Raw genomic sequence first — 25,200 nt, forward strand, 5'->3', positions numbered from 1 at the left:
GTTTATATATGGGAATATAATGAAAGGTAATATGATTTGATATACTTGATGTACAGAATATTTATCAAAAATAGATGTAATAAAGTAAAAGCAAGTAATGGTTTTTAAAAATGAATACTTATAATTACATTTATTTTCCGCAAAAGGAAAATAATGATGACTTAATTATGCAGTGGACCATTTAAATTGTAGTATGATCTAGGAGATTATAGGTCTTGTTTCTAGTTTTAAAATTATAAATTTAATTGGTGTAGAGGAAAATGTATGTATTCTGATATATATACATATTTTTATAGACCCACATATTTTTTATATGATACACATGAATGACAGTTCCATTCAGTATAATTCTTATACTGAATTCCAACTAAAATAAATTGAAAAAACAGTTTTAACTGTATTTTGAAATACTACTTTACATTTGGGAAGTTTTATAGTTTAGTAAGCACTTTTTCATGTATTATTATTTGATAGAGTCCTAAGGTTGTTTTTGATAATACTTAATTTTCTTTTGTTTTTCTTTTTCTTTCTTTATTTTTTTGGTACTGGAGATTGAACCCAAGGGCACTGCACCACTGAGCTACATCCCCAGTCCTTTTATTTTTCATTTTGAGATAGGATCTTGTTAAGTTACTTAGGGTCTTGCTAAGTTGCTGAGGCTGGCTTTGAATTTGAGATCTTGTGCCTCAGCCTCCTGAATTGCTGGGATTACAGGTGTGTGTCACTGGACCCAGCCCATAATATTTAATTTTATGACAAATGTTTTCAAATAATTTCCCTTTAGGTATTACATTTCATGTATTTTATTATAACAATTACTTTGTCATTTACTTCTAAGTATTATACTTAGAACTGAATTATACTGTTTTATTCACAGGTTAATTTCTAGATATAAGATTTTCAAAGTTCCTTTTTGGTTATTCTAGAATTTTCCTTCCCTAATTTATGAAACAGGAGTCTGAAGGATAGGTCTTAAGGGTAGGAGGGGATTCACTTCGGTTGCCCAGGATGACCTCAAATTCCTGTACTTAAGCCATCCTCTTGCCACAGCATCCTAAGTAGCTGGAACTATAAGCATGTGCTACTAGTAGTACTGGCTTTGGTTATTGATTTTAATTTTATTGTTATTTACTGTGTGAACACACTCCATGTTTTGATGGTTTTATAGGGTATATATCAAGGTTTTTTTTTTTCTTTTTTTCTGGTGCTGTGGGTTGAACTCAGGGTTTCTTGCATGCTGGGCAAGTGCTCCACCACTGAGCTACATCCCCAACCCTATTGAGGTACCTTGCAGACTACTATAAGATTAATTTTCATGAATGTTCTGTGTAAACTCAAAGTACATTTTGTATTTGTTGTAATATCATACATATTATCAGGCTTTCAAGCAGTATTTTCAATTCTTTGCTCTTTTTTTATTGCTTTATCATTTCCAAAGGTATGTTAGAAACTTCCAATTAGAATTGTTGATCTATTACTTCACCAGAATTTTCAGCTGTTTTTATATTGAGGCTATACATATTTCTACCTTTCACATTCCTTTTATCTTTTTTACCAGTATATAGTATCCCATTTGTCTCATATTGTTCCCCCTGCTTTGAATTTTAATTATTTGCTATTATAACTTTCTTTTGGTTATTTTTCAGGTATGTTTTTTGGTCCCTTTACTTTCCAGTTTTGCTGAATCTTGGTTTTAAATTAAATCTAAGAATATATCTTTTGAGTTTAATCCATTGATACTTAATGTGTTATTATATTAGAACTTAACTCTGCCATTTTATGATGTATCCCTTCAGTGTCTAAATTTAATCTCTATGTCCTCTCCTCTCTGCTCAGTACATTCCAAGAATCTTAGCATACTCTCTCTTTGCCATGCCTACTTTCTTGGAATAGGTGATAAGATTTTTTTTATTACTTATTTGTATGACTATACTTTAAAAACTATAATAAATCTTCTAAAATTTTCCCTTCCAAATTTCGAAGTTTTCTTCTGAATTCATTCTTCTTGCTAGCTCACATTCTTCAAATCTTCTTTTAAAGAACCTTATGTGGTACACTTTGAGACATTGTATGCCTATAATATATTTACCACTCACATTTAAATGATAATTTACATGATATAAACTTCTAAGCATATTTTTTTCTCTCAATAAGTTGAGGACAAGATTTTATTGTCCTCTTACTGTCCACTACTGTTCTAGAGACAGCTGACAGCAATTTGATCTTGCTTTTTTGTAGGTGATCTTTTCCCCTGTACTTCTTGCTGGAAGCTTTTAAATAGTTTTTGTCTTTGAAAGACTTAAATTTCATTCATAAGTTTAGGAATGGACTTTTTTTTTTTTTAACCTTAAACTCTAAGCCATTTCAACCTTACACCATGTAAAATGAATTCTGTGGAATTCTTGGTTATTATTTTCCTCAATTATTTCTCTTAATTTATTCTATTTTGCTCATGAAATTCCTGGTAGGTATATTGACATATACTAATTTCCCCGTATTGCTTTAACTTGGATTTTATATGGTTCACTTTTTATCCCTTTCTGATGCTCTTTGAAACATTGCCTGGATTCAGTCTTCTTCCTCCTCACCTTTGTCACCATCTACTCCTTCCCCTTCTCCTTTCCATTGGGGATTGAACCCAGGGGTGCTTTACCACTGAGCTACACCCCCAGCTCTTTTTATTTTATAATTTTGAGACACAGTCTTGCCAAATTGAGTAGGCTGACCTTGAATTTAAAACCCTTTTACCTCAGTCTAGTTGTTGAAATTACAGGTGTGCACCACCCCTCCTGGCTGAATTCAGTTTTAAATACTGCTAAATTGTTCTTATCCATTCTGTTATTCAAATCACTTAAAAATTATTTTAAGCTGTGCATGGATCCTGCACACCTGTAATTCCTCCTACTTGGAAGGCTAAGACAAGATGACTGCTAATTCCAGACTGGCCTTGGTAACTTAGGGAGACCTTGTCTCAAAATAAAATATAGAAGTGCCTGGAGGTGTATCTCATCAGTTAGGCACCCCTGATTCTGTCCTTAGTACCTAAACAAACAAAAATTGACTTTAGTGTAACGATTTTATTCATGTGTATACGTGCGTGTGTGTGTATTTACACCCAATATCTCATCTGTTCTAAATTACTTAATCCTGCTTCATTATTTTTAATATTTTCCCATTTTCTCTAAGGCTATTTATTTTGACTGTTTAAAATTCTTTTCTGCTTCTGTGATTAGGTTATTTCTTATGAATTCATGTGTGCTTGTGTGTATGTTTATGTGTTTGCCTCCCTCATATCAATGCTTCTCAGGTATTTCTTAATTTTTTTCTATTTGTTAATGTTTTATAATCCTAAGATACTGGTACATATAGAGAGTGAGAGATGGACATGCACTGAGTTCAGCTCTACTTGACAGATTGCCCACAAGTGGTTCTTGTTTCTTAGGGACACTTCTCTGTAGGCATTGCTTTACATCAGGAGAGTACTTCCCTTACTTCTGTTTTGTTTTAGTCCTGTTATTTGACTGTCACTGTTGATATCTACACTAAGGTGGTGTTAGCATACACAATAATCTGCAGATGAAAATACAAGCTAGTAAAAAGGGCACACAATAGAATTCTAAACTTACTCTCCTCAGCAATGGACTTTGACTTTCCTTGTGCTCTGAGCCTCCCCATACGTGCCCTACTAGTATCTTTGTCTTTAAAGTGTTGACTGGATTCTGAGATCCAGCAATGTTTTAGTGTCATCTCTAGAGTAGATTTTTCAGGAAGAAACCAACAAACCAGCAGATGGTGCTGGTCTTTTACTTTTCAGGACATGAAACGATATCTTACTATTACAGGAATGTCTGTACATTATCATCAAATTTCTTTAAAAGTTCTCAGAATCTTAGTTTTAGAGTGGTTCTGTCAACAGATAAGAAGGAAACAAGTATATCTTAATAGTTTCTCTTTCTTCATGCATAAAATTGTATTCTGGTTACAGTACAGTTTGAAAAACTTTTATGATAGTAATATAATTGACTTTTAAAGTATTGTGATTTATAATAGTTACTGTTTGTAACTTACTGTTGTGCTTACAGTGTCCTGGGTGCTGTGCTAAGTGTTGTATGTATGTAATGTTGGGGTAAGACCAGGATGATTTCTCCACTGAGAAGTTTTAATTCAATAAGTTATAAGGATTGTGGATTATTATTGACTCTTTCAGATAAACATTATATAAACTCAAATAGTTTGGTAACAGTAGACTTCATTAAAGTGAAAATATTTTACCTGTGGAAGAAGAAAATAATTGAAAGAATACTTAAAGATTGTTAGTATTGAGGAAATAGATCTACAGATTTTATTTCACAATTTATGAATTTTTTGGTTTTTTTTTGTTTCGGGGTTATATTTGGGATGAGTATACATAATCATTTAGTTTTTTAAAAAATATTTTTAGTTGTAGATGGACATGATACTTTATTTTAATGTGGTCCTGAGGATCGAACTCAGTGCCTCACACATGCTAAGCAAGCATTCTCCTACTGAGCTACAACACCAACCCCAGAACCATTTAATTTTTAGATTATTTAATGTTCATACAAAATTGCATATAGAAGTAGTTGCTAAAAAGTTATTCATTGTGTGCTTGTATGATTTGTACTCAGATATAAAAGAAAATAAACAAGAAATTGTTCTAGCTTCCAAAAGCAGTTCATCATCATCATTTCTCAGTTTTTTTAATTTAAAATAGTAAAATTTTAAAATCTATTCTCAGTAATAAACCTTTAGCTCTAACCTTTACATGGAAGTCTAATTTTCTGCTCCTGTGCTTCTTGATTTTAATAATACTTGTAGGTGAAACTCAAAGCAGTGATTGTATGAGAGAAAATAGATTTAAAAAATTGCTGGATGTATGTAGTTAGTGTTTTTTTTTTTTTTTTTTTTTTAACTTTAGAGTTTTCCCTGTATGTGTAAAATGTACACGTGATAAAATTTTACCCCTTTTTAGTACTGCTCTGTGAGCAAATGCAAACAGTTGTGTAAGTACCATGAGGCTGAAAACCAGAACAGTTCCATCATCCTCAGATTTCCTTGAGTCCCTTATAGTCAACCAAACTTGTCCTCTTCTGTCTCTGGCAACTACTAATCTATTTTGTACTTTTATAATTTTGCCTTTTGCCTTTTTAGGAATGTCATATAAGTGAATTCATATAGTGTTTTCAATCTGATTTCTTTAAATTAGTACAGTGCATTTGAGATTCATACATTTTGCCTGTATCAGACTTCATTCCTTTTTATTACTGCCAAGTAGTATTTAATTGTATGGCTATATGGCAGATTCTTTACCATTTTCTAGTTGAATGATATTTGTGTTGGTTGTAACTCTTGACTATCAAAAGTTATAAACATGTTCACATAAGTTTTTGTGAGGCATGGTGGCACATGCCTGTAATCTCAGCACCTCAGGAGGCTGAGGTAGGAGGATCATGAGTTTTCGGGTGAACAGGAAAGTTCACTTTCGTTTGGGTAAATACTGAGGAGTGAAATTTCAGGATTGTACCTTAAATGTTTATTTAGTTGTATGGGAACTGCTAAATTCTTTCCTTCCTTCCTTTTTTTGGTGGTACTGGGAATTAATCCAGAAAGTCCTTAACCACTAAGCTACATCCCCAGCCCTTTTCATTTTTAATTTTAAGACAGGGTCTTGCTAAATTGCCCAAGCTTGCCTGGAACTTGGAATCCTCCTGTCTTGGATTTCTGAGTCACTGGGGTTACAAGCATGCTCCATCACAACCGAAAAGAAGTGTTAAACTTTTTAAGAATGGCTGAACTATTTTGTATTGTCATCACTGATGTATGAGAGTTCTCTTTGCCCCTCAACCCTGCTAGCAGTTGATACTGAATTTTAAAACTTTTAGCCATTTTAAGACATTTGTAGTAATGTCTCATTGTTCTTTTAATTTGCATTTTCCTAAGTGTCTAATGATGTTGAACTTTTTTAATGTGTTTATTTTCTGATCTGTGTATCTTGTTTGGTGATGTGGCTGTTCAAATCTGCTCATTTGTTTACTGAATTTTTTTCTTAAGGAATTTTGTGAGTTTTAAAAATGTTCTGGATGTAAGTCCTTTATCAGATAAACGATTTGCAGATATTGTCTCACATACTGGTTTGTCTTCATTCTTTTTTCAATAAGATTTATTGAGATATAATTGGTAATAAACTGAACATATATAAAGTCTAGAATTCGGTTAAGTTTTAACAGACACAAACACACACATATACACACACGTGTGAAAACTATCACCACAATGAAGATAATGAGCATATCTATAACCTGCTTCTACCCTTCGCAATCATTCATTCCCTGTCCTTAGGCAACCATTAATTTGTTAGTCTATTTCTTTCCATGACTAAGTAGTTTGTATTTTCTAGAATTTCATGTAAATGAAACCATACAGTACATATTGTTTGTCTTGTTTTCTTTCATTCAACAAAATTCCATGAGATTTATCCTTGCTACATGTAGCAAAGTTTCTTCCAGTTTAATTGCTGAGTAGTGTTCTACTTTATGGATACACCACAATGTGTTTAACCTTTCACTTGTTGATAAGGCATTGGATTATTTCTAGTTTGGAACTATTACCATGCCACTATGAACATTTATGCACACTTTTCAAAAATAAATTTATGCTTCTCTAGAAATAAAAAGGGTGGTTAATAGGGTAGTTGTATATTTAATTATTTAAGAAATTGTCAAACTGCTTTCCAAAGTAATTTTAACATTTTTATATTTTCATCAGCAATGAAAACTTGATCCAGTCGATCCTACGTTATTACCAATACTCAACATGACTGATCTTTTAAATTTTGATCTTTTATAATAACCCTTTTATATGAGACAGAGTCTTGCTAAGTTACTAAGGCTGACCTTGAATTTGTGATGTTCCTGACTTAGTCCCCTAAGCCACTGGGATTACAGTTGTGCACCACCACACCCAATTCAACATTCTTATTTCTCTTCCTTTTGAACTGTTCTTTGGTTCATGGGTTATGTAGAAGTGTGTTATTTTGTTTCCAAACATTTGGAGATTTTCTAAATATCTTTAGGGTAATTATTTCTAATTTTCTTCCATTGCATACATTCTTATAGTTTCAATTTAATTTATTGAGAGTTGATTGTGGTCTTTTATTATTTATCTTTGTAAATGATCTGTGCACTTGAGAAGAAAGTATATTCTCATTTTTTGTTTATAGTGTTTTGTTAGTATCAGCCAGGTCAGATGGATTCTTACTAATTTTCCTTCTACTTGGTCTATTAGTTATTGAAAGTTGTATCGAAATCCATAACAATAATTATAGATTCGTCTATTTTACCTTGAAACTTAACAAATAGGCACTAAATGTTCAGAATCATAATATCTTAGTTGTATGATCATATATATATATATATTTTTTTTTTTAAACTGGCAATGGACCTTTATTTATTTATTTATTTATATGTGGCGCTAAGACTCGAACCTAGTGCCTTGTATGTGCTAGGCAAATGCTCTGCCACTGAGCCACAACCCCAGCCCCAAATGATCCCTTTATGACCATGAAATGATCTTTATTCTCTAATATTTTTTTCCCCCAGACCTTGCACCTACTAGGCAAATGCTTTCCCACAGAGCTATACCCACGGCTCCTGATTGAAATGTACCTTGTCTGATACTAATATACCATTCCAGCATACTTTTTTGTCTAATGTCAGTATGGTATATTCCCCATTCTTTTTACATTTAACCATTTATCTTTGTATTTGAAGTGCATTTCTCAAAGGTATCATTTGTCCTTTTGTTTTTTCTAATCTTTTAATTGGAACATTTAAACCATTTACATTTGAGTGCTTAATGTTCCAATTAGGGTTAAATTTACCATTTTTCTTTCTTTCTTTTTGTGTCTTGTCTATTTATCTCATATTTTTTCCTATTTGTCATTTGTTCCATTTTTGTTTTCTTCAGACGTTTTTGGATTGAATACTTTTTATGGTTCCATTTTATCTCCTTTGCATCTTAGCTTTAACTTGTTGTCTTTTACTTATTGTACTCTTACCATCTAATGATCTTACACATACAGTATAATAACCTTACAGTAGTACACTTCTGTTTTATACCTTGGGCCTTTATTATTACTCATATATTCTGTATTTGTTGTAAACTAAGCACTATACAATAGCCAAGTTTTAAAAAACTTATCTTTAAAAATATTTAAGTAAGGAAAATCTTTTATTATTTTCTATATTTTCACCGATTCTCAATTCTCTCATTCTGTAACATCCAAAACTAATATCCCATCTGGTATATCTGGTGAAATTTTAGAAACCTCACTCAGTTTTTCTTTTTGTTTTTTTAAAGTGTTATCAGGGATTAAACTAGTGCATGCTAGGCAAGTTAGGCAAATATTCTGCTGAGCTACATCCTGAGCCCAGTTTAAAACATTTTATTTATTTATTTATTTTACATTTTAAACATTGTTCTAGCTTTTGTAAAAAGATTTTTAAAAAATATTTTTAGTTGTATATGGACACAATACCCTTTATTTCTTTTGTGTGGTGCTGAGGATCAAACCAGTTCCTCATACATGTGAGGGAAGTGCTTTACCACTGAGCCAAAACCTCAGCCCCAAACATTGTTCTATCTTAATGCAGTTGTCCAACTTATGCGTAGTTTTTTGCAGTTTTTAAAATTTTGGATATGGAGTCTTGCTAAGGTGAGCAGGCTGACCTTAAACGTGGGATCTTCTTGCCTTCCACTGCTGAGTAGCTGAGATTACAGGCATGTCTACTGCACACAGCCCATTTTCCTTTTCAATTTATGTTTATATGTGTACTCTTTGATTTTTGTCATTTATGATTTATAAATTATAAGTTAATGAGCCTCACGCTTACATACTTCTGAGCTTTTCATCAAGAATTCTTATATCACACAATTAAAGACAGATTTCATTCTTTGAAGACAGTATAGATTTATTTCTTGATGTATATATTTATCTACTACTTACCTATTTCAATATTGAATTTATTTAGTGTCTCATGGATAACAGTATAGTACACTAAATTCTGTTATACTAACATAAAATTAATGTGTCACATAAACCTCAAAATGACATGCTTATTATTTTGCTTATCTCCCCCTACCATCTATAGAAAATGATCCTATTGAATATATTTTTACTGATCATTGAGGTCTATTTGATTAATCATAAATTTTAGTAGAAGTGATTACTAGTTTACTTATAAAGTATAGTTTTTTATGTTTAGATACCCTTACAGTAGTTGTTCAAGTAATTGGGTCTCAGTGGCATTAAGTTAGCCTTTAAATGTGATTTCAAAAAATGGATATTTTCTTCTTTGGGAAAATTAAGTTGGTGAAATTCTGTGTAGGTGTTCCTCAACTTACAATGGGGTTATATCCAGATAAACCTACTGTAAGTTGAAAATATTGTAAGACAAAACTATATTTAATTCACCAAATGTAGTGAACATCTTCTTGAGCAGCAGCAGCAGCACAGTGTGCTGTAGAATATTGGTTATTTATTCTCAAGATTGTGTGACTGGCTAGGAAGTATAGTTCATTGACACTGTCCATCATAGAGAGTATCATAAAGCATTTCTCTTGCTTGGAAAATTATCAGAATTCAGAATTCCAGTTTCTACTAAATGTGTGTGGATTTGGATTCACACCTTTGTAAAGTAGAAAAATAATGATTTTGATGCTGTCTGAATTTGTAAAACAGTCTATTTAAGGGACTATAACTTGCAATATTTGTTTAAATGTTTTCTTATATGGTAACTGGAAAATAACAACCCCCCTCTCCTTTTTTTAAACCAGGTGGGGCTTTTTATCTCTGGGGAGAGGAGAAGCTAAGTTTCAATACTTGTTGCTCCACAAATATTTGGAATCAAATTAGAAGGACATTACGTTTTATTTAAAGCCATCCTTGAAGGAAGATGGAAGACATTTTTTGTTTCAAAAACAAGCCTCTGAAGAGGCTCTAGGTAAGGAAAGTTTTTAAAAGAGTAGATGACAAAATGGGACAAAAAGGAAGGACATGTACACATTTAGTTTGCCTGTTCCAGATAGGCTAGTGTAGGGGGAATTTTCTGCTCTCAGCTTCCTTGGGTGTCCATGAGGCCCTTCAGCCTTTACTCTCAGTATAAGGAAATATGGGATGCAGAAAAACAGTTTTTGGTAAGTTGTTCTTAATTTCAGTCTATTTTACTATGAATAATTCTGTAAATGAGGAAATAAATCTCTTATGACTGGGTAGGAATAATAGGTCACTAAAGGTACCAACCTTAAGTTCTGGGGAGAGCAGTAATGTATGATATAGAATATAATTGTAGAAAATTTTTTTCTTCTAAACCCTATTGTGGAGGATCAGTGTGGTCAGAGGCACGCATGAAGAAATTAAGAGATAATTGAGAACTTGATTTAGTTAGAACAGTTCATTTCTGGCAAGACAGTATAAGAATCTCTGTGGATTCATATCCTAATGAAGCTAGTGAAAATTATTTTTAAAAAGCAGTCACTTAAAAAGAATCTGGAAATGATCCTAAGAGCATAGAGCAAATGAACATTTATTTAAGAACATCTAAAATTTGGTAAGAACATTGAAAGCCTATGGTATTTGAATCAAATCCTTTTTTTCTCTCCCTGTCCCAGCTCAGTGAGATAAAAACTCCATTCCAGACTGGTGTGTCCAAGCACACAGGCTTCTCTGTCCTACTTTCTATGATTTTCAGAGGAGCAGAACATCAGCTACCTCTTGTTGAAGCTGCATTCCAGAAGAATGGGGCTGAGAGACAGGAACTTACTTACTTTACGTAGTTCCCACTCATGGAATAGACAGGTCCATTTGTGTTTAGCATCACAAAATACTGGGGCCTCAGTCACCCATGACCCAGCTTTTAAAAAGGCAGCAGTTTCACACTGGAGTATACAAGTTGTGAAGATCTGAGTGTCCTACCAAGTATTCTGATGGTAAAACTGGGTACTCAGAAGGGTACCATTGTCCCCAGTTCTAGAGTCATACATAACTCAGAGTCAAGGGTGGGTAGTAGAAATGGGCTGTAAAATAGTTCTAAATCTCTTTCCAAAGCAAGTAGCTTCATTTGTAGTAATATGTGGAGAAGTTCAAGCCTAAGAGTGTTCTCAAAAACAGGAGGACATGATAAAAGGCCATTACGAGGAGATTGGGAGATGCATTGGAAATGAATAAACTGTAGATTAGCTAGTTTGTTAGAGAAAACCTGAGAAATAAAGAGCTGAGAGATCTCCTGGAATCAGAATAAATGTCAAAACACTGAGATTTGAAACTATCCCTTAAAAGTCAGATTTGTTCATACTAATTTGTAACGATTTATGCTTCAGGACATTGTTAAAACAGTAAAGCAGTTAACCAGCAATTAGTAGTGTCTAACACCTGGGTATAGTCAAGAAAATAGAAAAAGAGCATTACCAAAAGTACTGTCATATAGTGACTTAGGGAATAAGACTTAGTCTCAAGAGAAAGAAACTTGGGGAACTTCACACTGAGGGGAGATGGAGGAACAGACTTCATTAATATAACCAGTCAATGAGTAAACAAATTAGCAAGGAACCACAGAGTAAGGCAACAAATAAGTGAATAACAGTACCAACCCTAAGTGGGGTAACCAGTATCCAGAGTGGGTTTAATGTCTAATCTCTCACACGAAAACGGATATGCAAAGGGACAGGAGAGTTTAACACACACACAAATAGTTATTTAGAAAAAAAAAAAAAAAAAAAGGCAACATAAGCTTCCTGTGAACATAACCAGATTTTGGAGTTAACAAAGACTTCAAACAACCATTATAAATATGCTCAGAGAACTTAGATAAACAATGAATAAAGAGATAATGGAAGGTATGGTGACTGTATCAAATAGAGAATTCTAATAAAGAGATTGAAATGATAAAGAATTAAATGGAAATTATGGAAGTGAAAAGTACTGAAATTGAAATGAAAAATTCAATAGAGGGACTCAGTGATAGACTTGAATTGGAAGAAGAAAGAATTAATCATTTTAAAAATACATGGAGATCATGCAGTATGTAGAACAGAGCTTCAGACAAATGTGTGACATTATTAGTATACCAAATAGGAACACCAGAAGAGAAAGGAACAGGAAACATAATTGAAGAAACAATGAAACTGTCAAGTATATTGTAATACATTAATCTGTATATCCTAAAGTCTCAGCAAACTCTAAGTAGAATAAACTCAGAGAAATCCACAAATACAACATAATAAGAATGCTAGAGGTCAAGGATAAGGAGAAAATCTTGAGAGCATCAACTCATAACTTACAAGGGAACCCCCATAAAATTAATAGCTAAATTCTCATTAGAAAGAATGGAATAGGATAATAAAAATGCTTAACAAAAAACAAAAACAACAACAACAACAAAAAAAAACCCTGTCAACCAAGAATCCTGTATCTGGGAAATCTATCTTTCAAAAACATAGGCATAATAAAAACATTCCCAGATGAACAAATCAAGAGAATTTGTTGCTAGTAGACCTGTCTTATAGGAAGCACAGAAGGAAGTTCTTTGGGATGAAAGCAAGTGACCCCATCTGGTAATTCTAATCTGCAGAAATAAAGAGCACTAGCAAAAATAATTAGATAATTATAAAAGTATAAATGCATATTTCTTCTATTAGCTGATTTTAAATTGGGTAACACAATATCTATATATTTTATGCTTATAATATATACCAATACAATATATTTGGCAACTACCCCATTAAGAATGTTTGTTGGAATAAAAAGGGTGTTGAGCTAAGGAAATGACTCTAGGTAGTAGGCAGCTTCAACCCACAAGAACAAATAAAAGAGATCAGAAATAAATATGAGGTTTATATGACAGATGCTTTCTGTGCTCTCCTTTCTTACAACTTTTCAAATTAATGAAACTGTAAAATAATAACAATGTCTTGTCAAGTTTGTAGCATAGAGGTAATGTATATGCCAGTAATGGCACAAAAAGGAAGAAAAAGGAAATAGAACACTGCAGGAAGAACATTTCTGTATCTCATTTGAATTAAGAATGTATAAATCTTAAGCCAAATCTGGTGAACTAAGATGTATATGGGAAGCTGTACAGTGAAAAACTCAAGAATATAGTAGAAAGAATCACTAAAAATATTAAAATGCTCAGTAATGTTCAGTAGCATACACATGTGTAATCCCAGTGACTCAGGAGGCTGGAGGAGGAGGATCTCAATTTCAAGGCAAGTCTCAGCAACTTAGCAAGACCTAATATAAAAAATAAAATAAAAAGTTTTGAGAATAGAGCACAGTTGTAGAGAGTTCCTAGGTTCCATCCCCAGGTCAGGGGACAGGAGAGAGAAAATATTCACTGAATGTGAAAGAAAGCAATTAAAGAGAAAATGAAGACATAAGACACATGAAAAACAGAAAACAAGAAAAAAAATGACAGATATAAATTCAGTTATATCAATGACTAAATGTAAATGGATTGAATAATCCAGTCAACAGGCAGTGATAAAAAAATTGTGCTTTATAGAAGACATACTTTAGATTTAGAGGTATAAAGGTTGAAAATCAAAGGATGACAAGATACATAATTCAAATGGCAACTATAACAAAGCTGAAGTGGCTATCAGGCAAAATAGACTTTAAAACAACAAAAAATATTACTGGAGATAAGTGGGGACATTTTATAGTTTTAATGTCAGCCCACTAAGATAGCAGTTATAAACTTAAATGAAACAAGTATGCGTCAAAATATGTGAAACAAAAACTGACAAAGGAAAAAATAGACAGTTCCACAAAAATGGTTATACCCTTCAATACCCTACATTTAAAATTTGAGAAAAAAGACAGATGATCAACAAGGAAATAGAAGACTTAAAAGTACTATTAACCAACTAAAGCTGTAGAACATTCTACCCAACAATAGTAGTATTTTTTTCTGAAGTTCATGTGGAACCATTCTTCAGGAAACACCATGTCAGCTGTAAAACAAATCTCAGTACATTTACAAAGAAATAAATAATGAAATGCTTGTTTTCAAACCACAATGGAATGAAATTAGAAATCAAAAAGAATTTTGAGAAACAGATATGTTAAAATTAATCAATATACTCCTGAATAACTAAAAAGTCAAAAAAAGAAATTAGAAGTTAGAAAATACTATGAAATTAGTGACAATGAAGACAAAAAATATACAATATGTGGGTATTAAAGTAGTGCTTTAAGGGAAATTTATAGGTGTAACATCCATTAAAAAATAAGATTTCAAATCAATAACCTATCATCCACTTTAAAACACAGGAAAAAAGAAGAGCAAAATAAACCTAAGCAAGCAGATGAAGGAAATAAAGATTCAAACAGAAGAATGGAAAAATGTAGTCAGGCACAGTAATGCACACCTTTAATCCTAGTTATCTGGGAGACTGAGACAGGAGTATTGTGAAGAAAAAAAGATAGAGAAAATCAGAAAAACTAAAAGGTGGTTCTTTAAAAATAACAAATTTGACAAAACTTAGATTGACCAAGGCTGCAGGGTTGGAAGGTAAACTCAAATTATTGGAGTCAGAAATGAAAGAGGGACATTACTACCTGTATTATAGAAATAAAAAACATTATAAAAATAGAATAGTAACAGTCGAATGCCAGTGAACTAGATAACTTTGATGGCATAGACAAATTCTTAAAAAAAGACAAACTGCTTAAATTAAATTAACTGAAAAAACAAAACAAAACAAAACAAAAAACCAATGTGAATAGACCAATAACAAGTAAATTGAATTTGTTGAGAGAGAACGAAAGATGCCCTCAAAAGGGCATCAAATGGTTTTGCTAATAAGTTCTTCCCAACTTCAAAAGATTAAAAATTAGTGCCAGTTTTTCACAAACTCTTGCAAAAAGTAGACATAGTTGGGGCAGATATATCCTTCATATATCAGGCGTGGGGGGAAAGGTTGATAAGAGCATGAGGGCAGTAAGGTGTTTATCTTCTCTGGAAAATTATGTTCCTCTTTTGTAGAAACTTCTTTTTATATAGTGTCTTCCTAGATTCAATTATCCTGTAAATAGTTTATAAGATTTCAGTTTTTACACATCCTTAAAAATATTGTACTGCCTGAGTGAGGAAAATATTTTAAAGTCAGATTATTGATAATTAAATCTGAATTTATTTTAAAATAGTGAGGTTTTTGAGTTTACAAGAGGATACCAAATGCTAATTTTATTTTTTATTTTTAAACTTGAGTCTTGCTAAGTTTCTGAGGCTGGCCTTGAACTTGGGATCCTTTACCTCAGCATCCTGAGTAGCTGGGATTACAGGTGTGTACCACTGTTCCTGGTTACTAGTTTTATTTATTGGTTCTAATATAATAATTGTCAGTCTGAAGGCATTGCTAAATAATCCAAATTCAGGTTACCTAATTTTTGATGTTGTAGTTTTTTTTTTTTTATAAGAATAAAGGACTCTTATATGTCCCTTGAGTCATTTTGGATAAGTTTAAAGAATATGTAACTAGTTTACATCCTAATTTAACGGCACTTTTTCTAGGAAACATTATGTAGCATATTTGTCAAAGATCATTTGTATCTCATTTGAATCTCATAAATCTTTGAAGCTGGTATGTCAACCATTTCCATTTTCTTCCCTTTTGTGTGTATGTAGACATGTGTTTAGGTTTGTCTGTTTATGTGAATATGAATCATGGCATACTTTTTTTAACATTTAGGATATAAATATGATTTCCTGTTAGGGTCTCAATAAACAATGCTGGTAGAAATCTTTAGATTAAGATAAAGCTCCCTCTCCAAAGTTCCCAAATCTGTGTTAACGAATAGAGGATGTTGTTTGTTTAGATTGCTTTTGCTGCCAGCACACTGTATAACCATGTTCATACAAAATGATGATAATGATAGTTGTCATTTACTGAGGACTTAAATATTAGGCATTGTGTCCAGAGAATTGTTTCAGTTAAACCCTAGATTGTTTGAAAATATTCTCAATTTTCTGCTATTCTTGATGTTTAGCTAGGATAGTGCTTCTCAACAAGGCATAGTTTTGCTCCTAAGGAAACATTTAGCAGTGAAAACGATGCTTTCTTTTTACTCTTTGGATTGACTGTGTATTTCCATGCCATTATTCCTTGAATATAAGCTGGCCACCATAATGTGTAGTTCAGGGAAGATTTAGATGTCTGATATCTCAGAGAATACTTAGAACTGTTTGCGGGTCACTGCCCCCTGTGCTTGACCTAGTCTACTAAAATGTCTGGTTTTTCTCTCAATGACTTACTCTAAGGGGTGTCCTTGCTTTGTTGTTTTGTTTTGGTTTTTTAAATGTTTTGATCAGGGCATCTGATTGCACCCAGTAGAACTCAATCATTGAATTCAAGTGTAAAAGGAATTTTAAACTTTCAATCTATTGTCTCTCAGAAGCTCTTGGATTTCTTTTGAAAACTTATTCATTTCTATTCTTATAATTTGATGCTCTGAACGTCAGTGTTTTCATGAAAAGCAAGAAACTCTTCATATTGAAATGATCTTCTACAGGGTAGGAGGAAAGTTATCAACTTGTTAACTCAACCAATATCAGAGAAGTTAAGTGGTTTCATGAAGCCATGAGTCAACTTTAGGTATGTCTGACATAAAAACTGAAACGTGTTGATTCTACTATCAGATGGATCCAAATGCAACAACTAATTAATACTTTGGTAGGCAAGAAGACATTTTCTTACAAGTATTTGTATGTCATTTTATTTCTAATTAGAGAACTTTAAAGGTAAGTTACTTTTTTTCCCCCTCATACAATGTTCTTCATGAGATTCTACAGAATTGTTTTCCTGATGTCCCTAGATAAGCTACATGAGTATTTTCTGGGAGCTTGTTAGTAATGTAAATTTTTAGACCTACTGGATTAGACACTTTAGGGTTAGGCCTTAGTAATGTGTGTTTTATTAGGTGGTGCTCCAGGTGATTCAGATGCTTGCTAAAGTTTGGGAATTGCTATACAGAAAATGACTCATTGAATTAAGTTCCCTCGATTTTTTTAATAGTTTTTTTTAAATTGTAGATGGACACAATACCTTTATTTTATTTATGTGGTGCTGAGGATTAAACCCAGTGCTTCCCACATGCAAGGAAAGCACTCTACCACTGAACTATAACCCCACCCCAGTTTCACTCCATTTTAGTGATGTGTACTTGTTCTCCTTTTGTTTCTACTATGTTTTAAATTTGTATTACTTTGGGAGATAAATTGTCCAAATTATCTGCAGAGCCCAAATAGCACATATGAAACTGCTTATTTATTTTAAAAAATATTTTAAATTTGTTCCTTTTAGATATACAGGACAGTAGAGTGTATTTTGGCATATTATACCTACATGGAGTGTAACTTATTCTAATTAGGATCCCATTCTTGTGGTGGGTTCATGATGTGGAGTTTCACTGGTTGTGTGTTCATATATTAACCTAGAAAAGTTATGACCAATACATTCTCCCCCGCCTGCCACCTTATTATGTGTTAGCATCTACATATCAGAAAACATTTGGCCTTTGTGTTTTTGGGATTGACTTATTTCACTTAGTCTCCAGTTCCATCCATTTACCAGCAAATGCCATAATTTCATTCTTCTTTATGGCTGAGTAATATTATATTGTGTATGTATATCACATATGAAATGTTTTTAAAAGACAGGTTTGAGAAATATTACTTCAAGGGATCAGGATAGGTACAGTATTTCTGCAAATCACTATAAAATAAAATGTCAAAAAATTTAATCCAGGGCCTAGAGTTGTATCTCAGCAGTAGAGTGTTCGCCTGGCATGTGTGAGGCCCTGGGTTTGATATTCGGTACCACATTATAAATAAAATAAAAAATACCATTGACAATTAAATAATAATAATAATAATAATCCAAAATCCTACACTGGGAATGTATGATTGTTTTATACTTGGGTGTTGCTGAGTTAAACGTCTGAGATATGAAATCAAGGATTAAAAGAAAAGAAAAAAGCACCTACTTCCATAGAAACTTTCAAAATGGAAATCAGTGACAATCATACATGTTCAAAGAATATGCTGAAAATTGTAATAATATAAAGAAAAAGACCCAATATTCTAAGTTTGTGGTGTAGTAAATATATATTGTGTAGAGATGTTACTTTAAATATGGCAAAAGGAATTCCAGATTTGAATATCTAGAGTAGTACTGTTAATCTATTTGAGGTTGCTTATTTTTCATTGTAACGTAATAAGTATTAATGCTCTAACTAATGTTATCCATAATAACTGAAGTACTATTGAAATGATAATGTATTATGATGTATAAGACATAAAAGATACAAAAACTTTATATTTACAAAATTGTGCTATCTTTGGTTGCCAAATCTTTGGACCTTGCTTCCTAATAATGCAGAAATGTAGTACTTTAATATTGATTTAGTTCAACTAGTGACCTTAATTTTTCTCTGCGAGTTATATTTTTCATATTCAAATTATACTTCTAAACTCTTATGAAGCTAATCCCTAATTCTCTTTCAGTATAGTATTGTTTTTGTTGGACTAATTTATATGTTAAGTGTTAACCTTAAGCTAACATTGTTGTCTTGAATTATAAGATCCTAGGTAGTTACCATTCTCTAAATTTTATGTTGTAACAAATAAGTAAATTTTTTAACAAACCGGACTACCAACAACTTTGCTAATAACAATTGTTAAAACCCCAGAGTCTGCCTGGTTTTTCTTTTTTAGAGATTGACCTATAGATTCAGTATGTATAGATGGCAGAGATAAGGATAACTGTATGTTGTTGGTTTCCTATTTTTCATTTTACTCCTCTAGCCTCCATAATTCTGGATAGAGACCACGGATAACTCTGGTGTAAGAAAGAATACTTGTAAGTTAGATGTCTGTTAGTACTATATATTAGTGCAGATATACAGGTAGTTAGAAAAGGCAGGGGTGAGAGAGAGAGAAAGAGAAAATACTATGAAAGAGTAATAATAATAAAATGACTGTAGGACTTAAATTGACCTGTATTTGCTTTAAAGTTATATATAGTATATGTCAGTCTGTAAACATAAATAAGCAGTTTACTGCATGTTTATTTAATTCAGTATGAAAATTAGTTTTTTAGGGGTTCTATTTAATACATTTTTATTTAAATTAATTTCTGAATTTTAATAAATTACTTTATATATGTAATAATTTGTATTTTAAAATTAAAACTAAAATAATATTTAATCATCCATATTTAACCCTTTGGAAATAATGGGCTATTTTTTCATTACAAAAGTAACATTTATTATAGAAAACCTGGGAATAATCTGAAAAAGTATATGAAAGAAACTGTAAATTACATGTGATTGTGTCACTCAGAAATAATCACACAATATTTTGGTGTATTTTCTCCCAGTCTTCTTAAAAATAATTTTTAAAATGGGATCACTCCTGTCTCCTGTATTATTATTATTATTTTTTACAACTGCATTTTGCACACAAAAACTTTTCATATTTTTAACTAGTTTTCAAAGATATTTTCAAAATTATGTTAATTTTTTTCATACCGCCAAACATTTAAGTTACCATTTTACTATAAATTTGCAGTGAACTTCCTGTTCATAAATCTTTATATAAATCTGTAAATCTTTATCTGTATTTCCTTCTAGATCCCTAGAGAGGGAATTACTGAGTCAGAGAAAACAGTTGTTTTCAGTATTCTTAATATGTATTGCCAAATTGATATTCAATTTAACCTCTACTCACTGTGGATAAGGTGCTAATTAAATATGATTTTTGTCAGCACTCTTATCATTATTGCATCTAAAGAAATCACTGATTTCATTTGTGAAAAATTGTAGCTTTTTCTATTAAATATTATTAAAGTAAAAATATTTAGTTATAATTTCAAAGATGATTTTAGAAGAATCATTCTTGAATTTTATTGGTTTAAATTAGAATACAATTTAGTAGAAAATTTCAACAGGAGATTTGGAAATATTTGGTCATTCTGGTTAGGGGGTCCATTGGGGATCATCATTTGATTAATAGATGTAAACCTAAATTTTAAGTCCATCTTGCCTCTGATAATTACACTGATATTTTACTGTAATTTTTTTTTTTTTTTTTAACCAAGGAGGCACTTTAGCACTGAGCCACATCCCCAGCCTTTTAAAATATTTTATTTAGATACAGTGTCTTGCTCAGTTGCTTAGGGCCTTGTTAAGTTGTTGAGGCTGGCTTTGAACCCGTGATCCTACTGCCTCAGCCTTCCAAGCCACTGGGATTATAGGTGTGCACTACTGTAATACCCTTTAGTTTAGATTTGCTGTTATCTTTTAGTTTTGCCATGTCAACAAGATTTGACTGACAAGACTGTTTCATTAACATTTTTATTGAACAGTGTAGCTAAAAGAAAGAGAAAATGAATACTGAGAAAATATTTTTCCTGTATGGAAAAACAGGTTCCTGCTACTTTATCAAGTTTTAGGAATAGCAATTATTATATAGAAGTTTAATAGCACTGTTTTGAAATTTGATTTCTTAGTGTTTTGTTTTGTTTTTGGTACTGGGGAGTGAATCTAGGGGCATTTAACCACTGAGCCACATCCCCAGCACTTTTTTGTATTTTATTTAGAGACAGTCTCACTGAGTTACCACTGAGTTAGTTACTCACAGCCTAGCTAAGTTGCTGAGGCTGGCTTTGAACTCTCCATCCTCCTACCTCAGCCTCCCAAGCTGCTGGGTTTAAAGACGTGTGCTACCATTCCTGGCTAATTCCTTAGCGTCTTATTAAGATTATGCCTCTGCCAGGTGCACTGGTGCCCATGCCTGTAATTCCAGCGAATTTGGAGCTGAGACAGGAGGAGCAGATCAAGTTCAAGGCCAGCCAGCTTCAGCAAGGTATTGAGACCCTGTTTCAAAATAAAAAATATAAAGGTCTGGGGATGTAGCTCAGTGATAAAGTGCCCCTGGGTTCTATCCTCAGTACCCAAACAAACAAAATAAAAGCATCTATCTATCTATCTATCTATCTATCTATCTATCTATCTATCTATCTATCTATCTATCTTACCTCTTATTTACAATGTTTATAACAGATAAGTTGTCAAACTTTTAGGTCTCAGTTTCCTTATCTGTTAAATGAAGATTTAAAGCAATTGTTCTAAGGATTGAAAAACATAATACATGTATTTAGCAGAGTACCTGGCATTTCAGAGTTGCTAATATGCTATAATTATACTAGCCATGATTTAACAGATTTTGATAAATTTTTTCATTCAGTATTTACCGAGCATTTACAGTGTGCCCACATACTTTGTAGATATTGAGGATACATCTATGAAACAAACTGAAAAATCTCTGATGGAACTTATATTAGGGGTAATTAGGGATGATTTCATCTTGCAAAATTAGAATAACCATAAAGAGCGTTTAAAATGTAGACTTAATGACTTTGTATGAATCAGTGACCTTATAAGTGAGTTAAAAAATGACTTCTTCCTGTTGGAGGAGGAATCTTTCCACTGTTTTGTTTTCTGTTTAATTTTTACTCACATGAAAAGTGATATGATTTATATCTTTTTTATGGTAATACATCTTAGAATTAGTGTTGCTATAATTGTTTCTCAAAGAAAGGAAGAAAGAATTGCCTCATTGAGAACTAACCAATAGAGTACAGAAGCTCCTCAGTTTGTGATGATTGTGTCTCAATAAACCCATCATAAATTGAAAATGCATTTAATACCCTTAACTTACCAAACATTATAGGTTAGCAACACAGTACATTGTTGAATACCAGTTTTTTTAACCTTATGCTCTTGTGACTGACTGGGCTCACTCTTCTGCCTGGCTTTGTAAGAATAACACATACTGATATCGCCAGCCTGGGGAAAGATCAAAATTCAGAATTTTGAATTCAAAATTCAAAACAAAGTATGATTCCACTGAGTTCATATCACTTTAGCATCATTGAACAAAAATTTTCAGATGGACTATAATAACTGGGGGACTATCCTGGTCAAATATTTACTGTAATAGACTCACCTTATTCATGGTTTCCCTTTCTGCTGTTTGAGTTACCCCCAATCACCCACTCAAAATATTAAATAGACAATTCCAGAAATTAACAATTTATAGGTTTTAAATTGTATGCCATTCTGAGTAGCATGATGAAATTTTGTGCTGTCCTATATCCATACAGCCCAGGACATGAATGATCTTTGTTCACTGTATTCATACTGTGTACACTACCTGCTTGTTAGTCACTTATTAGTTGCCTTGGTTATCAGATTAAATGTGGCCTCAGTGCAGTACTTGTGTTCAAGTAGCCGATAACTAGTAGCCTAATGCTATACCTCATTTCATCTCATCATGTAGGCATTATTATCTCACATAATCACAAGAAGAAGGGGGAATAAAGTATAATAAGACCTACTTATTAGGCCCCACCTCTGAAAGTTTTTACCACCTCCCATTAGTACTACAGTCTGAGTATCAAGCTGTTAGACATGGACCTTGAATGGACGTCTGTCTGAAATACAGCAGTTATATAGTTCATAAGATATATATTCCTCCACACATATACACATTCTAAAAGTAATTATTTACTGAAGTAATCTTGGAATTAAGTTAGGTATAATATGTGAATTTCAGGATGAAGTGTCAGTATCAAGATTCATAACAAAAATCTGTTAATATTTCAATATTAAAGATCCATTTTCCTGTGTGTTAATATTTTGTCCTTAACTCTGAATTCTAAATTTTCCAAATCATTATTTTACAAGTTAATCTTCTATATATTTTGAACATATTAAACCTTTTTTTAAAGAAATATCTTCTTGATTGTAACTTGAACTACTACTATGGAAAGTCTCCATTGTTGGTATATAGAAAAGGTGCCTTTCTAGTGCAAGAAAGGCTTTTAGTCAACTTTTTCACTGCTGTGACCAAAGGACCTGAGCAGAACAACTATAGAGGAGGAAAAGTTTATTTGAGGGATCACGGTTTCAGAGGTCTTAGTTCATAGAAGGCCAGCTCCATTCCTGTGGGCTCCAGGTGAGGCCAAACATCGTGGCAGGAGAGTGCAGCAGAGGGAAGCAGCTCACATTGTGATCAGAAAGCAGAGAGAGATTTTCTACTCTCCAGATACAAAATATATACCCCAAGACCACACCCACAGGTCCCACCTCCTCCAGCTACACCCTACCACTTCAGTTATCCCTCAATTAATCCCTATCAGGGGATTAATTCACTGATTGGTTTAAGACTGTTAAAACCCAATCATTTCTCCTCTGAAATTCTTGTATTGTCTCACACGTGAACCTTTTGGGAGAAACTTCACATCCAAACCATAACAAGGTATAAAATGTTGATTATATTTGATATTTGATCATCATTTGCTAGCCTTCCATTAAGTATCCCAAGATTTATTTTTAGACAAAATAAGGAAAATTCACTTTAGCTACTAATAGCTAATTTTTCTTAGAAGTGCTTTTATATTTATGCCTTGGATCAATTTGAAAGAGCTTACCACAGTTGTAGTTTTCAGACTTTAAAAAATGGAGAAATCTGCTTATTGAATATGATGGATCTGCTCATTCTGCCTTTAATTTCTTAGGGCAGAACTTCATAAACTGTTCTATAAGATATGAACATTTTGGGAATCTGAGAAAAGCTGCATATTGTATCCTAATTTAAGAAATTCGCTGTGCACATTACTATATTTCTAAGTACTCTTAACTAAAGGAACTGGTTTAAACCAGTATTTCTCAAAGTTAATTGACCAAGAAATCCTTGAGTACCAGAAAGCTGTTCGTTAAGATATTGAGAAGCTCATACTTTGTGGACCAGTTTTAGTATCACTATTCTTGTAAAACAAGACTCTTTGTTTCCTTAATAGCTATTAAATGACTAGACAGGAAGGTATATAAAACTTTAGTATAGATGTTATAGAAAATTAAAGGAAAACCTGAGTATGAAGGAAGAATTTAATAAGTTTTTAGAAGGAGGAGTAGGTTTAAAAGATGACTAATGAAAGGACTGTAAATTGAAATGGTAGAATTAGAGTTTCACATATGCTACAGCATTTCTTTTATAAAGAACAGTGTTTATCATGTAATATGGAAAGAAGCTGCATTAAAGATTATATTGATGTTTGAATATGTAATTTATAGTTATTAACTTTGCCATTTTATAAGAAAATGAAATTTTATCCATTCTAAGTATTTATATTATTTTTGAAGTAGGCAGCTATTAGTTCAGTGGTTGGAAACCAAAATACAGATGAATTGATACAGCCAAGTGTTGTTTTCCTTGGAATATAAAATAATATGGAAACTTCACTGTCAAGTATACTTTAGAAACAAAGATAGAAAACAAACATATACAAGTTTAGCAATCAGAAGTTGTAGATAGACAAACTTTGAGGAGATTTAAAATATTAGAGGTCTACAGAATAAAACTAATAAACTTAATCATCTAAATAAAAACGACTTTTTTTTTTTTTTTTTTTTTTGGTACTGGGTACTGGGGATTGAACCTAGGGGTGCTCTACTACCAGGCTATAGCCCCAGCCCTTTTTTAAAGTCAATTTATTTATTTATTTATTTAGGCACTGGAGATTTAACCTAGGGATGCTTTACCACTGAGCTATATCCCTATCCCTATTTATTTTTTTTTTTTATTTTGAGGCAGAGATTCATTTGCTTAGAGCCTTGCCACGTTACTGATACTGGTCTCAAACTTGTGATCCTCCTGCCTCAGCCACCTGAGTCTCTGGGATTGCAGGCAAGCACCATCAGGCCAGTGTTTTAAATTTTTTTTTGAGAAAAGATCTTTCTAAGTTGTCCAGGCTGACCCTCAACTTGCAGTCTTCCTGCTGCAGTCTCTTGAGTTGCTGGGATTATGGGCATGCACCACTAGGCCCAACTTAAAATTGATTATTTTAATGGTGGCATTTAATTTGTGGAGAAATTTAGCAGATGTTTAAGTTTACTAAGTTAAATAAGCTTCCTGAGTACTTATGTATTAATAAGTTATAGAACCAGGACATGAACTTAAGTCCTGACAAAGAAACGAAACCTAAAGGAATAAATAAAAAATTGAAGGGGTCAGAGATGATTCTTAGTTAAAAAAAATTCTGAAGTTCAGAAAAAAG

The 25,200-nt window shown here is 32.5% G+C and overlaps 1 protein-coding gene across 1 annotated transcript in view; it reads left to right on the forward strand.

Moving 5' to 3' along the window:
- Positions 1–25,200, forward strand: part of ARID2 (AT-rich interaction domain 2) — a 169,693-nt gene that overhangs the window by 24,302 nt on the left and 120,191 nt on the right. The window lies entirely within an intron of this gene.

This window comes from Sciurus vulgaris, assembly GCF_902686455.1.
Source record: "Sciurus vulgaris genome assembly, chromosome: 5".
NCBI classification, from domain to species: Eukaryota; Metazoa; Chordata; class Mammalia; order Rodentia; family Sciuridae; genus Sciurus; species Sciurus vulgaris.